Raw genomic sequence first — 13945 nt, 5'->3', positions numbered from 1 at the left:
ATGTTGTTCAGTGCTTTTAAATACAGAATACGAGAGCACAGATTCAATGAAAGACTTTATTGTCTTCACATGAAATACAAGTGTTGGTGGTACTTTTTATGAACAGTCTTGGCATCAAAATATATGCATATATATTTTTTGCCAGCTATACTACCTATGTCAATGTCCACTGTGTCAGTACTCAGACATTTGATTGTGGTTTGCAGAGGCGATAACCATCAGTCCACAAAGTTAAATAACCTGTTAAGATCCCTGAAGAATTACTGTTGATTTATTATTCAAATTATATACAAATTTCAGACATGTGAGTGTATAATTACTTATACTATAATTACCAGTAAGATAACATGCATCTCTTCCCTGTAATGTCCTGTATCCAAACTGAGATAACAGACAGTTTGGTCAGTAATCGCATTAATGAAACAATCAGGCAATCAGCAATCATTAACCGACCAAGGCTGAGTTTTTTCGGGGGGAGAAAAAAGGCGGAGGAAACAACAATAAATAGAGCCAATCGTCTTTATCGGTGAGCAGCACATTGCTCATCCACACCCTCTGCAGCCAGTCATCCGAACCTTAATTAACTCTCTGGAATTGGCTGTTTTTTTTTTTTCCTTTGCCCTCGATGTTCCTCCTCAGTATTCACAGTGCTGGAGATTATCTTTATCGTTTTTTGTTGGGCAATGATAATCTGGGTGTACTGCAGGGCTAGGAAAAGCATGCCTGGGGCAATAATATTTCCACTCTGCTTGCACTTCTATTGACTGTGCTGTGCCTGACAGAAGCTATCTGGCAGTCAGTCACTAGAAGGCATGATCCCATACTCCTCTCAGGGTGAGGAAAAAGGAACTTCTGTCAAACCAAATCTACTTCTTAAATTTTGGGGGATAAATTACAGAGAGCTGTCCGGGATGTTTCAGAGTGCTAACAAGGCAAGACACGGAAAGACATATGACCACAGAGAGGCATCCTGATCGATGTATTCAAGTTATTTCTCTGCACTGGAGCACTGCTGATCTACAGCATTGTTGTGGTTTCCATTTCTTTGAAGGCACTATGTGTTACTAGTTCTCATTCCTCCTCCCTCCTCATCTTCCTCTTGTGAAGCGTGAAGTAATTGCAGCGCTGTAAAACTGCTACGTTTGCTCTTTCATCCCCCCGTGGAGCATCTGGTCGGTTTGAGCCGTGTAGTTGCGAGAACACACACCCCGGGCCCCAGTGGGAAACTTCACCCACTAACACACAGCGATGGCATCTTCCAACACAGCATTTTCATTTTCCACAGCTTATGCTAAATATGGCTTGTGTGCAGCTGGAGGTAGTTGCTGGAGACAGACAGAGAGAGAGAGAGAGACAGAAAGGGGAGAGGTGGAGGGCAGGGTTGTGAAAGGTGATGCAGGGACACACAGGGCTTATGGGAATGAGGAGTATGACAGGGAGATGGGCTCGGGCAGGTGAAGGGGTGAATCGTGTTGTCATGTTCCGCATAGCTCGGGGGGGTAAAGGCTAATTTGACGCCCAGGGGGGAAAGGGAGGGAGAGGAAATGCAATGAGGCTAATGTGGAGTGATACAGAAGGGGAATGAGCTGAACAGTCAACTCACTCAAACAGTCAGGTTCACTCATTCAGTTTATTCCCACAGAGGGCTAATGTATGAGAGATGCAGACAGAGTGGGTGGGATAGAGGGAGATATATAAAAGAGGGAGGGAAGAAAGAGATATACGAGCGTAGGGCATAAGTAGGAGTGTTACATCATGGAATTGTAAAAGATTGGGTCAGATGGGAGTTTGTCTCCTCCAGGACCACATTTAAAAACCTCTCTGCTTGCCTGTACAGTCTACAAAAACATTCCGACCTATAACTCAGAGAGCTTATTATCCCACAATCCTCCACTGGCATCCTCAGGTCAAGCAACAGCCTGCACCTTCAAGCCTCTAGGATGAAACCCTGCACCACAGGGGGCTCTTCTGCCTGCGTGGCTGCCTCCCCCCCCTGCTGGTGGAACAAACTACACAGTCACCCAGGGGTAATGCAAACTATGGGTCAGGGCCAGTTCTATCCTTGGTGCCCTAGGCAAGATTAGGATTTGGTACCCCCCCCCTATGCACACACACACACACACCACCACCACCATTTCAACCACCACATTACCCCGCCAGTACTGCCTCATTGCCACCCATTTATTCCACAGTAAAACAAACAAACATCAGACACCACAACGGTTTCAGGACAAATATATATAGTTTTATTTTTATAAAGTAAAATTACTTCTCAAACAAACTTCTCATGTATCAAAGAATGACCCCAAATAATTGGCCAAACTTACCTGCTTCAGAGAGTGGTGTACATGGGGAGATCAGATGTTCTCCAGCAGCTTGGGGGCTTCTGCAAATATTTCCTGAGTGCATCTGGACAGTTATAGCGTAGATATTAGACTTTTACAAGCAAAAACATGTAGCTGCAGAGTAGGACAAATAACTGCTACAGCCTAATGCACCAGCTGTGTGTAAGTTCAAACTTAGTTATAACGTAAATTATTACTAAGTTGTGATTTATGCATTACTAAAATAAAACTTGTACCATCGAGATAAGTTACAACATAACTCTGAGTAACAACTAAATTGTTACACACACGCCCCTTGGATAGGTGTAAATAATAAAATGTCACAGAACTCACTAATGGTATGGTAAGTGCCCCTACACAGTAATCCAGTATAGACCTAATTTATTGATATGATATTTTAATATCGATACAGCTTACTACAATGTGCTAAGATGCCAAGTACCTCATGTCAGCTTATACATAGTTGGTGCAACCCAGGGCAGAAGTCTGTGTTTTTATGGATATAGCATTAGACATTATCACTGATATTGGTCAGTGAAAATTCCACACAATGTCTTATATTCTAGGAAAGAGCAGTTATCCAAATAGCTAGATACTCACTTGCCATTCAGTCTCATATCCTTCAATCTGTAATGTTATCTGAGTCTAGCAGCTATCGTAGTTAATATAAGATGACATACCTCTATATTGGGCTTATATGTCATTTTCCTCCTCCTCTTTTCTCCATTTTCTTCCTTGCACACCTGAAGGTGAATATCTACCTTTTGACATCTCTGCCTGGACTTTGGCTGTGATGTGCATCAAACGGTGTCCCACCCCCCACTTTCATTGCACACAGTACAGATGCAGGGCAGATGAAAAGTTGTGAGGAGCAGGGGTACAAAGTGTATTTCTTTTTTTTCTTTTTTTATTATTTGTTCATTTGTCACCTCAGGGAAGAAAATGAGGAAGGGAACTCAACGGTGAATTTTTATTTATTTATTTTTTTCCTTTGAGGTGACCAGCGCCCACCAGACAAGCGTTAGCAAAAGGTGGCACCTGCCTTTAGGCCCTGCTGTGGGAGCTTTTAAAAAAAAAAAAAAACAGGCCTGAAGAGCTTTTTCTTTTTTTAGCAAAGGCATTTTATGTTCATTAGTAAGTAGCCTACCTATTCTTGGCTTTTAATTCTCATTCCTGTTGTGGTTTACCTTCTCGCCAGGGTTTGCATTCTGCACATGCATTATGAAATGCGTCATTATTAATTTAGCCTGCCTCTTGTTCGATAATTCATGCTATTCATACATGTTATTTCTCTCCCCCGGACGAGTGGCATTCAAATTCTGCAAACAAACAAAAGTCGCATCATTGCAGACAAAAGGTTGCTCTGATAGTCTCTCCTTCGCTTTGCCTCTGTTCAACTCTTTCCTCTCTCTCTCTCTCTGTCTGTTCTGTTTCTCGGGAGAGCTCATTCTTCCAAGCTTATTTCCCATGAGCCTCTGCTGATTGTGTGATTGCAATCACCCTACGCAGCTGCCATGGCGACAGGTAAAGTGTATTCTTGCTCCGAGCGCAAATTTAACACCACATTTGATGACATAAGCAGAATAAGGTGTATGAGGATATGTCTGTGTGTGTGTGTCCGTGTGTGTGCGGAAGTGTTCCTAATTTATCTAACTGACTTATACCCATCACAAAAGGCCACGGGTGTCAGAAACATAGTGTTATCTCTGCTGTCTGGCAGTGTGTACTGTATGAGGGTTATTGCATCAGAAAATGAGAAATACTGACAGACACAGTAAAGTTATATGTCAATTTGGCAGCATCCTCTCCTATGGGGTATCGGGTTTGTCAGTGAAAGGAGGTTTTATGAGCGCTGTCTGTCTCTATGCCTCTGTATCTTCCACCAAACCTCTCTGAGGAGTGGAGGGTGCCCTTGCTTGTGTCAAACCAGTGTGTCAGAGCAATCTGTTTTGACAGGCTCAGAGAGATGTTTGCGTTTGATAGCGAGGTGCCTTCTCCCTTTGAAAAAAGGAAATTGGATGGCATTTTTGCTCTGTGTCATACATGCCTCACTAACCAGCAGAGTCACTGTAAGCAGAAAAATATATATATACGTACTGGAGTATATTATACCATCCTCCGCTGAATTTTCCCAATTATGAGAATGGCAGCTGGTTTGCACTGTGTGACAGTCCTTGAGTAAATTACGGCAAATGCGAGGAGAAATAACACCTGAAAAACCCAATTTCACACCACATAAAACTGTACATCAAGCAGCTAATTACTATTCTGAATGTATTCTCTTGCATTTGCCGTTAGAGGCAGTCAAGCCGAGGCAATATCACGGACACCTTTATACAAGCTTGAAGTCTGATGTCATCCGGTCAATGTCAAACTTTTCTGTCCAACCGAGCCTCTGCTGAGATCTACACAATTTTCCTTGAACCCGTCTACACTCCACTCGCTGTGGCATGAAGCTGCTAACGCACCCCTCCCTGTGTCTCCATCTCCCTTCCTCTCCCTTTCAGTCTGTCTTTACACATCCCTCGTTTTTTTCTAACCTGCACCTCTCAATAGTGTTTTCCTCTTTTACATTCACACTCCATCTCCCTCTCACTTTCACTACACCCTTTTCATTTCCTTCCTTCTCCTTTATCTCGCTGCCTTTTTCCGCCTGATGAGGCTTTCACTCCTCAGGTTCATACTTCATCTCCCTCTTTCTTTCACTCTATCTTGCTTTCATTTCTGTCTCTTTCTCCTCATCTTGCAGTCTTTTTCATTTTTCTGTTTTTAATACCACTCAAGATCACATCATGGACCACAGCCTCAGTCAGCCAGTACAGTGAGATGTGCAAATGTCTTTTATGATAAATACAGTAATCTGTTCAGACCAAATTATTATTCAGAAAATGACAGCGACTAACTTTTTTTAAAGTCACCTACCATGATGTGTCTTGTACAGTACATCTTTAGGCAATAATCCCCCTGCCGAGCAGTGACATCAGAGCAGTATGACCGACCATGCAGGTGAGCACAGAGAGGTGTATTTATTTTGCAGTCCATCAAATTAAACTTGGTTGAAGTTGATGCTGACAGGCTAAGACTGTATTAAGACAGATGACAACACTGCATGACAAAATTTAGCCCCCGCATTCATTTCAATGAGACAGCTGCAGCTCTTTCAGGGTCATGTGGAAAAAAAGTTGAACTTGGCTCAACTTTTGCCTCAACACAATACAAGAATATAGAGCAAGGCTCTACATTGGACAACCAGATACCCACAAGTGCACATTCTACTGTTTATCTACTGATCACCATGATGAAAGATTGTTCCCATGATAACTTTCCAGAATTGTAAAATCCCCTATTATAAACCTGTGCAGTGTTTTGGCATCTGAAAGGCCTTCAAACTTGTGGGTGTATAACTCAAAGTCTTCCTGAATCATATTTTATCATGTCAGCAGTACCCAAAACAACATGCCATGACCTTGACAATGCAGCCTCTTGGTTGTTTTAGCACAGTATTATCACAGTTTTCAGTTTGAATGCACAGGAAAGATGGTTTCAGCCCAAACATGTAGGAGCAAATAGTTCATGCAAGGTAGACAGCAAAATGAAGAGGAGCACATGGTCCTACAACACAGTTATCTAGGAGGCTATGGACTACATCATAATATAAATATTATAAAAATGATTTTCTGACATTGTTTCCCTGTTGTACCCCATGGTTCAGATTTCTTACCCAAGTCCCTGTAAGATTGAATTCAGAGATGCACAAACATTGACTTTTTCACCACTCTTCTGCACAGTCACAACTTCAGTTTCATTTCAATGTCAAAAACCCATTGGATGCACTTTGTGGAGGTTAGTATACTTGAGGTCAAAGTTCAAAGTCAAAGTTGCCACAGCTAACACAGCTGCTCTCTACATTATAATTATGCCCTTGCTCTGAGCAATGTCAAACTTAAAGTTCATTTAGCCTGTAAGTCCAAGTTACTTCACACAGGTCTAATCATTCTCTGGTTCTAATGCCTTTAGCACTGAGCCTGGAAAGAGACACATCTGGATTGGGCACTAGGCAGGGGGCAGGTTTGAAAAGACTGTGGAGGTGACCTTACCTGACCTTAGTGTCTCCAAAGGCTTCGGATGTTTAGAGAATGGATGGGCAGTATCCCTTTTTTGTAAGGGACTTGAGCCAGACGTTATAGCCAAGATGGGGAAGAAGTCTCTGCATGACCTCTGTGTCAAGTCAGTCAATGTTACATAGCCTGCAAATACTGTAAGCCTCTAAGGGAGTGATCTGGTATTTGAGGTCTCCCATATAAAGTCTGCTGTGCCCACAAAAGATGTGAGGGCTTAGGGTTGAGGCTTATCATACTGGCATCAACATTGGTGCTCCCGAGACACATTTCAGCCCACAAACTATATCCACCTGTCCATTTTTACCTGCCTGGGATGCCAGCTTTTCACTGAACAATTATATTTAGTGCCATTACTAACTCCCCCTTTATTTGCACTTTACAAGGCAGGCTGTGGTTTGTGTTTAACCAATGTGTTACTGTGTTGTCAGTTCCTTAGTCGGGGGGGAACAATTTCCTACTCGCTCAAGCAAAACCGGTTATCTCAACAAGTCCTCCAAAGTAAACGACCACAAAGGTTGTTTGACCATGCACCGCAGAAAGACCCATAGGAACGTTTTCTAATCTGGCGCCTCTATCGGCAGTAATCGGCAAGACAACAATATTTGTCTTTGCTTTCCACAGTTAAAAAATTATTATTTTTTATGATGTGACAACGCTGTGGTTAAGGTTTGGTTTGGATTAGGGAAAGATCAGGATTTGTGTTAAAATGATCACTTGAAACATGGGTTAAAGTTACTACTTCCTTAAAGTATGGCAACCTTTGTCATCATGACAACTGTCCTGACTCACGGTTGGTAACGGGACACTCGCAATTGAAAGGGGGGGACAGCAGTCTTCTGCAGCAAGGTCACTAAGTCCACTTTTTGCAAATTAGGCTCTAACCTGCCACCGAACCCACCACCTCAAAATATGGAAATTTGACATCTTGTATAGACGTTACCTGAACTGCGCCACTTCTCCGGCTCATAATTACTATGGCCACTAGATGGCATCTGTGACTCAAATGTAACTACAAGTCGTTTTTGGAGTCTGACATCATGGCCTATAATGTCGTTTTTCTTGGCAGGACAGGCTTGGTTATCTCTACCACGTACACGGTAGAGCACGAAGAGGCTGTTAGTGACTTTTTGACTTTCAAAACCTTGATAATAACTACAGCTTTATGTAGAAGGAAAGACACAGTGATACCATGTTGTTTAATTGTATAATGTGTGATACTCCAAGTTCTGTAGACCATATTTTTAGCAGAAATGCTCTGCTGTGCCGCATGAACTTTAAATGACTCAATAAAGACATTTTAAATGTCAAATGTCTCATTTTCTAATTTTCTCTTGCTTTTGCTGTTTGTTCCTTTTCTACTCTCAAGCCCTCTCTCCCCCCGTCTTGCCATCCTTCGCTCATGCATCTCTCCCATCTTGTCCTGTCTTTCTCTCTCACTCCTCTAGTTGTCCACATAGCTGGGGGCATGGAGGCAGACGGGGAGACGATTATACAGAAGTTGTCGTTACGTAATTCATTATCCCGCTCCGTTTTGATTGGCTCACTTGGATGGAGTGGGGGGAAGAGAGAGAGGTGTGGCGGGGCAGGAGGAGCGAATAAAAGACACTTTACACATGGTACACAGAGTAAAAGGACGGCCAAGGCGTGTGGTGGCTGGCACTGCGTTCTTTCATGGGTCATTGCTTTCAATATATATATAAAAAGAGAGACGGAGTGAGAGATGAGAGGATGTTTCATCTATCAGGCTGCCCCTCCTCCTCTTTTCTTCATCTTTAACACCACTCCTCTCCCGAAGGTCACATTTTACTCTCTGCCTAAATGCAGAAAACATTTGTTCAAAATGCACATATAAATGTATTTAGATGCAGAGTGCATTTTTTATTATAGATCATAACACTTGAGGACACATATATGCATGTCTACTCTTCAGTACTTACCATGATTTGTTCATTATCACTGCGTCTGGAAAGGATGTGCCGAGTACAAAAGACAGCAGAAGAGAACATTGGGTTAATAAATAGGTAAATAAATAACAATTCCTGCTCTCAGGCATCATCCTGCATGAGCTCACAGAGCCTCTATTGCTAGCCAGTGACAGATTGTTCAATGAAGCTGTTCATTGCGCTTGCAGCAAACATAAATGAAATCAAATTATGGTATTCTTCATTTTTCTAGGACACTTCGAAAGCACCCGTGGCGCCTCTTTGGCCATGCAGCTTTCACTGAGACCATATAGGAGAGACAAAATGATGAAACAAAAGAATCATTTTATTTAGAGGCTCGAAATAGAAGCTTGATAGTCTTCTGGAAGTCTTCTTGTATTAAAAGAGTCAGTGGGCAATGATTTTTTTCCGATGCAACTCTGAACTGTCAGAAACAGCAGTCTAGCATCCTCCCCGCTGATAATGTGATGCCACATATAATGAAAGTAAACATAATGAAAGTGCACCTGTTCAAATTAACCAAAATTTACAAGGTCACACTGATACACTGTAGACACCACATGACGCATTTAAAGAGATGCTATCTACAATAAAGGGGGTATGGAAGTGCATTGCATTCACACAAGAAAATGAAAGTTAGACACCTTATCTCATAATCATGAGTTACTATCTCATAATTACAAGACAAGATTTCATAATTCCGAGAAAAGGTCTTGTTATTAAGAGATCAGGATCTTGTAATTGTGAAAAGTTAAGGTAGCCTAGTTATCAATCGTCACCAACCTAGGCTACAGGATAAGACACTAGGCAATGATGGCGCTATCGCATTTAATCTGCTTTTATTTCCTTCTCGGTATGAGACATTGGGAAATATTAATGTTACTTAATGTGGATGTGTTAATATTAGTATGTCAACGTTATACAGGCATCTCAAGTCATTAGGATTGTTCAGGCGAAAAGCCCAGTCTAACCTGCTGGAAGTCGCTCTCTTCCTACAGGAGCAGTTAAACCAATAAGGGTTCCTTCATGGATATAAATTCAAGCATTTGAAATACATCCAAGCTGGCTTAGTGGTGTCACAAAATCCTACATCCTCAAGGAGTACAGCTGAGACTATGGAGTCGTCTAAGACAATGTCTATACAGAAACCCAGGTCCTAACTTCTTGTGGCATGTCAATTCATACGACAAACTAAAACCATATATATATATTTATTAATGGTACTGTTTGCACGTATGGTCACATGGCTACATGCGTATCTACAAATAGCAATCCCAGGGTTATTGCTGGTTAGTTCATTGATGAAGTGGAAAACAGGAGCACACCATGTAACCATGAAGACAAGTTTTCTGAGACATGCTATGTTACCAGCTCAAGTAATTGGATTGAACAATGGTGGGGATTTTTAAGAAAACACTATGAACAATACTGGATCAATACAAGGTTTAAAGGACCTGGACTATTGCTCAGGGGACTTCCTTGACAAAAATCTAATACAGTTCACATGTCTGGAATAAACTGAGGTAAGGCTTTTTGGTTAAATCAAGATAACACTTTGAATGAGTTAAGTAATGAATTAATTGTTGACTTCATGGTTCACTTCAATTGATGAGACTAATCATATGTATTCTGTCTTACAGTAAAACAATACTGTTCATTGTTGTACACTGCAGTAGTTGTTGGATGCTGTAATACTTTCTCCTATCCATGCTGTTCATATTTCTGACACAATTCCAATGTAAGTAAGACAAATCCAGGACTAACTGTCTCATGTTTTCACTGAGAATTTTCTTGCTTAGCTGTTTAGGATAGTAAGAAAAGGAAGAAATAGCAAAAAAAAGACTAACTTTTAAAGGCACTAGCTTAAATTTTCTCTGTTGAAACCTTATATGAGCTTCAGCTGAACTTTAAAATGCATTTTGCACAGAAGGACTGTGTGCTGTCTCCCATCAATTATTAGAATTTACTAGAATCTCTTCACAGCCACTATAGAGAGAAAGAATGACTGCAGTATCCAGTAACTCTTTCAAGGTACATAGTAGCATGGGGTTTTTGAAAAGATGTGTGAGGAATAAATGTTAATAGTTAACCTTTCTTTCCAGAGGAAGCTGCGGGAAGTTGCTCATCTGTTGAACTGCCACAGAATTCGCCTCAGCAGGAATGCAGTTTCTCCAAGTGGACTACCACTAATGATGTACAGCCTTCCACCCCTGTTTGGCACTGCACGCTACCTCAAGACAGTATTCCATCAACAAATACAAGCTTGTCGAGAGGAATGCCTGCCAAGAGGCCCGCATCCATGTGATGAGAGTGTTTTTGACATTTGTTGCCTAGTAATGTCAGAAAACAATCTACACCCACCTACTACTCCAGAGGAAGGAAGACGAGCCTACATCCATACTCAGCTTTAATAGTAAGTATACTGCTGCTGTAAGAAGAATATTTTGGTGAAGAGTAATCTGTACAGAACCTATTCATAAAATGGGTCAAATGACTTCCCATAATCCTACTACGACCAGAAAAATTAAAATAAACAATACATTCAGATTTTTATGGTTCTCATCTTGAGAGTTTAACAATGCTGTGTCCTTTATTGTGTTTCAGGCTGTTCCCAGAAAGACAGCTGTGAACCGTGCAGAGAGAGCCAACTTTCAGATCTGCCAGACTGCAGGACACACTAGAAAGCGATTATTAATATTTAATTGTCCGGAATTGTTCTGAAATCTCTTAATTGCCATAGCATTGTTCATTTTTATCTGATCAATGAAGAAACATATGTCTAAACATATGTCTAAATGATTCGTACAGTTTCTTGAATGAATGGTTCTGTAATCAACGTGTTTTAGCTGGTAAATGGCAAAGTTACCTGTATTACATCTGTTCTACATGTGTTATCATCATATTACGAACTGTATTAAATATCATTGGGCAGATGTGCATAGCCATGATTATTTAAGGAATGTGTTATGAATATACACTGTGGACATTAAATAACTGCCGTACATTGTATTTTAACTCATTTTACGACCACCACTAACAGGGTTTGCCTTTACTATGACCATAGTATTTTAAAATTGAACACATTAAATAGGTCTAAAAGTGAAGTAGATGCACACATCCCATAAACTTCAAACAAGTGCTGGACCAATGAAACAATGTAACAAAGAAAGATGAAGGTCCGCACACTGTAGCTCCCTTAGATTCAGTTTACTAATACTGAGACATACAATACCAATACCAATGAATGTCTCAATATCAATAAACTACATCTAAGGGAGCTACAATAGGCTGATTTTTTGATACATTAAATCTGTGACATATTTGCACAGCCAAAATGAACATAAAATGTTATTAAAGCAGCCCACCAAAATAATATTGGTCCCACCCAGAACAGCATTTTTAATCATTTATACATAACATTTCTTTTTCTCATAAATTTGACTAGAACTGGAGGTAAATGGGGTCATTGTGTGACAATCAGACATTTTTGGAACAATAATTCTGAGTGAAAAGTTAACCACAGAATGCACTGCTTTTACTTAGTCAACTCTCAAGTGATGTGATGTGAGGGGCTGGCCGCATTCCCTTGAAACCACCACAACAAGAAAATTTCAACCTCTGGGTAACACAGAACATTAACACATCAATGGCTGAGGGGCTGTGGCACATCAAAGATAAGGGGACAAGTAGAAAAGTATGAATTAACATGACAGGCATTACATATACTGCTCTTTTCTAAAGGAAAGAACTACACCCAGGAAAAATCAATCACTGTTTACAGCACAGTGTGTACTTCTCACCCACCCATGACTGACAACTGACCTCTGTATTTGCTATAACATTAACACAAGTTGGCAAACTTAATAGCCTTTGAGCCTCACAGTCTGTTTACATTGCTCAGATATTAGTTTGCTGATATATGAAAACCACAAGGTTTTTACCTTATGGTAATTGTTTCTGTGTCAGGTACATTACTTACTGCAACAGTTTCACATAAAAAAATGTGTAAACAATTTGAACAAATAGTGTTGTATGGCAGACTACAAAAAAAAAGGATTCTCTGGAGGTTGCTGCATTACACTCAGTTAAATGGCTATCAACTCTACAACTTCCAGAAGTTACTGGTATTAAAAAAAACAAAGGCAATTTTGACTCAGCATATTGCTTCTTCATTTCTGACACAGAACATTTCTTCAAGTCTACTCCTGCCTGAGGTTTAAATTATTAAAGAGTTTGATACATTCAGTATTAGCAACATGGATCCTGCCTGGTATGTGCAATATCTGTATTCTCGTACTACACAATATCCATAATGTATTAGTTACTGGTCATTGTGGACATTCTCCATCTCCACACATAGCTCTAGGTAGGAGTTGTATATACTGATGCACAGGTGTGTGCAACTGGTTGACATGCCAGTCTTTCCGAAGCTGTAAATATAACTCCGACCCACGTAACACAGATTATATCTAAGCCTGTCTCATCATCCTCCCTTGTATGTACTGCTGTAGAAATCTGAGGGCTTGTTTCTCAGCTGGAGACACTGGACTTGCTTCAATCAGCTTCAGGACTTTCCTGCAAGTTGTTGTTTTTTTTTTTTGTCCTCATACATGACCTGCTGAATTATTTGTTTGTGTGCTACATGAAAGAGAACTGCTTTAAGGTTATCTTGTGATGGAACCATTATCACTCCCAGTTGATCCAGGAGATCTAATAACTCATCCTGGCCATCACTGTCAATGTCTTCCTGTAAAGCAGTGGCTATGAGGTCACTCTCACACTGACTCAGACACAACAGCAAAGATTCAAACAGTAAATCAGTAAAAATTAATGCTTGTTACTAACTTGGCTTCTTCCTCTGTGTTTTTTTATGCTCTCTCATCTCGCAGGAAACTCCGGGATCCAAACTGTGTGTCCCCCTCCCCCCCCTTCTTTCTCTCTCAAACCAATCAGTCAAGGCAGATGGCTGCCCACCTAGAGCCCGGTTCTGCTTGAGGTTTCCTCCTGTTAAAGGGGAGTTTTTCCTTGTCGCTGTCGCCAAGTATTTGCTCCTGGGGGGATTCTTGGGTCTCTGTAAATTAAAGAGTACAGTTTAGACCTGTTCTATGCGGAAAGTGCCCTGAGATGACTTTTTTTTTTGTGATTTGACGCTATATAAATGAAAATGAATTGAATTGTATTGAAATCAGTAGACGGTAAATGCTGGGGTAAGATGCAATGAAAAGTATCCTTGGTCCAGAAATCCCTTGGCCAATTTTCTTCCCACAGCCTTCCATTCTTCCTCCTGGTGACAGGGATGGGACTCTCATTTCTGCCCCCTCTGCTGCACAATCCAAAAAAAAATTCTGTCCAAAAAGCAGTATAGACATCCCTGCCCACACCATTTGCATTTTTGTCCTTTTCATTGATAAAGCTATACTTTAAGTAGTTGTTAAGAATCAGATTTACTCCGTGAAGTGTGATTCCCACTGTAAGTAGCTCATAGCCCACGTCAAAACTTGACTGATGACGTCCTCTGTTGGGGTGAAAACTGGAA

General features: G+C 40.9%; 1 long non-coding RNA gene across 2 annotated transcripts; it reads left to right on the top strand.

Annotated features, from left to right (window-relative positions):
• Nucleotides 1-2317: 2317 nt before the first annotated feature.
• On the top strand, nucleotides 2318-11386 carry LOC137169686 (uncharacterized). 2 transcript variants are annotated; one of them, XR_010924513.1, is made up of 4 exons: nucleotides 2318-9932; nucleotides 10050-10147; nucleotides 10512-10822; nucleotides 11014-11386. It is a non-coding gene; the product is annotated as an uncharacterized lncRNA (long non-coding RNA). The 2 variants fall into 2 exon arrangements; XR_010924514.1 differs by lacking the exon at nucleotides 10050-10147 and having other exon boundaries at nucleotides 2320-9932.
• The last annotated feature ends 2559 nt before the right edge of the window (nucleotides 11387-13945 follow it).

The sequence above is a fragment of the Thunnus thynnus genome, chromosome 18 (genome assembly GCF_963924715.1).
Source record: "Thunnus thynnus chromosome 18, fThuThy2.1, whole genome shotgun sequence".
Lineage (NCBI taxonomy): Eukaryota > Metazoa > Chordata > Actinopteri > Scombriformes > Scombridae > Thunnus > Thunnus thynnus.
Note: the sequence above shows the minus strand (reverse complement) of the source record. Positions and strands in the feature narration are given on the sequence as shown.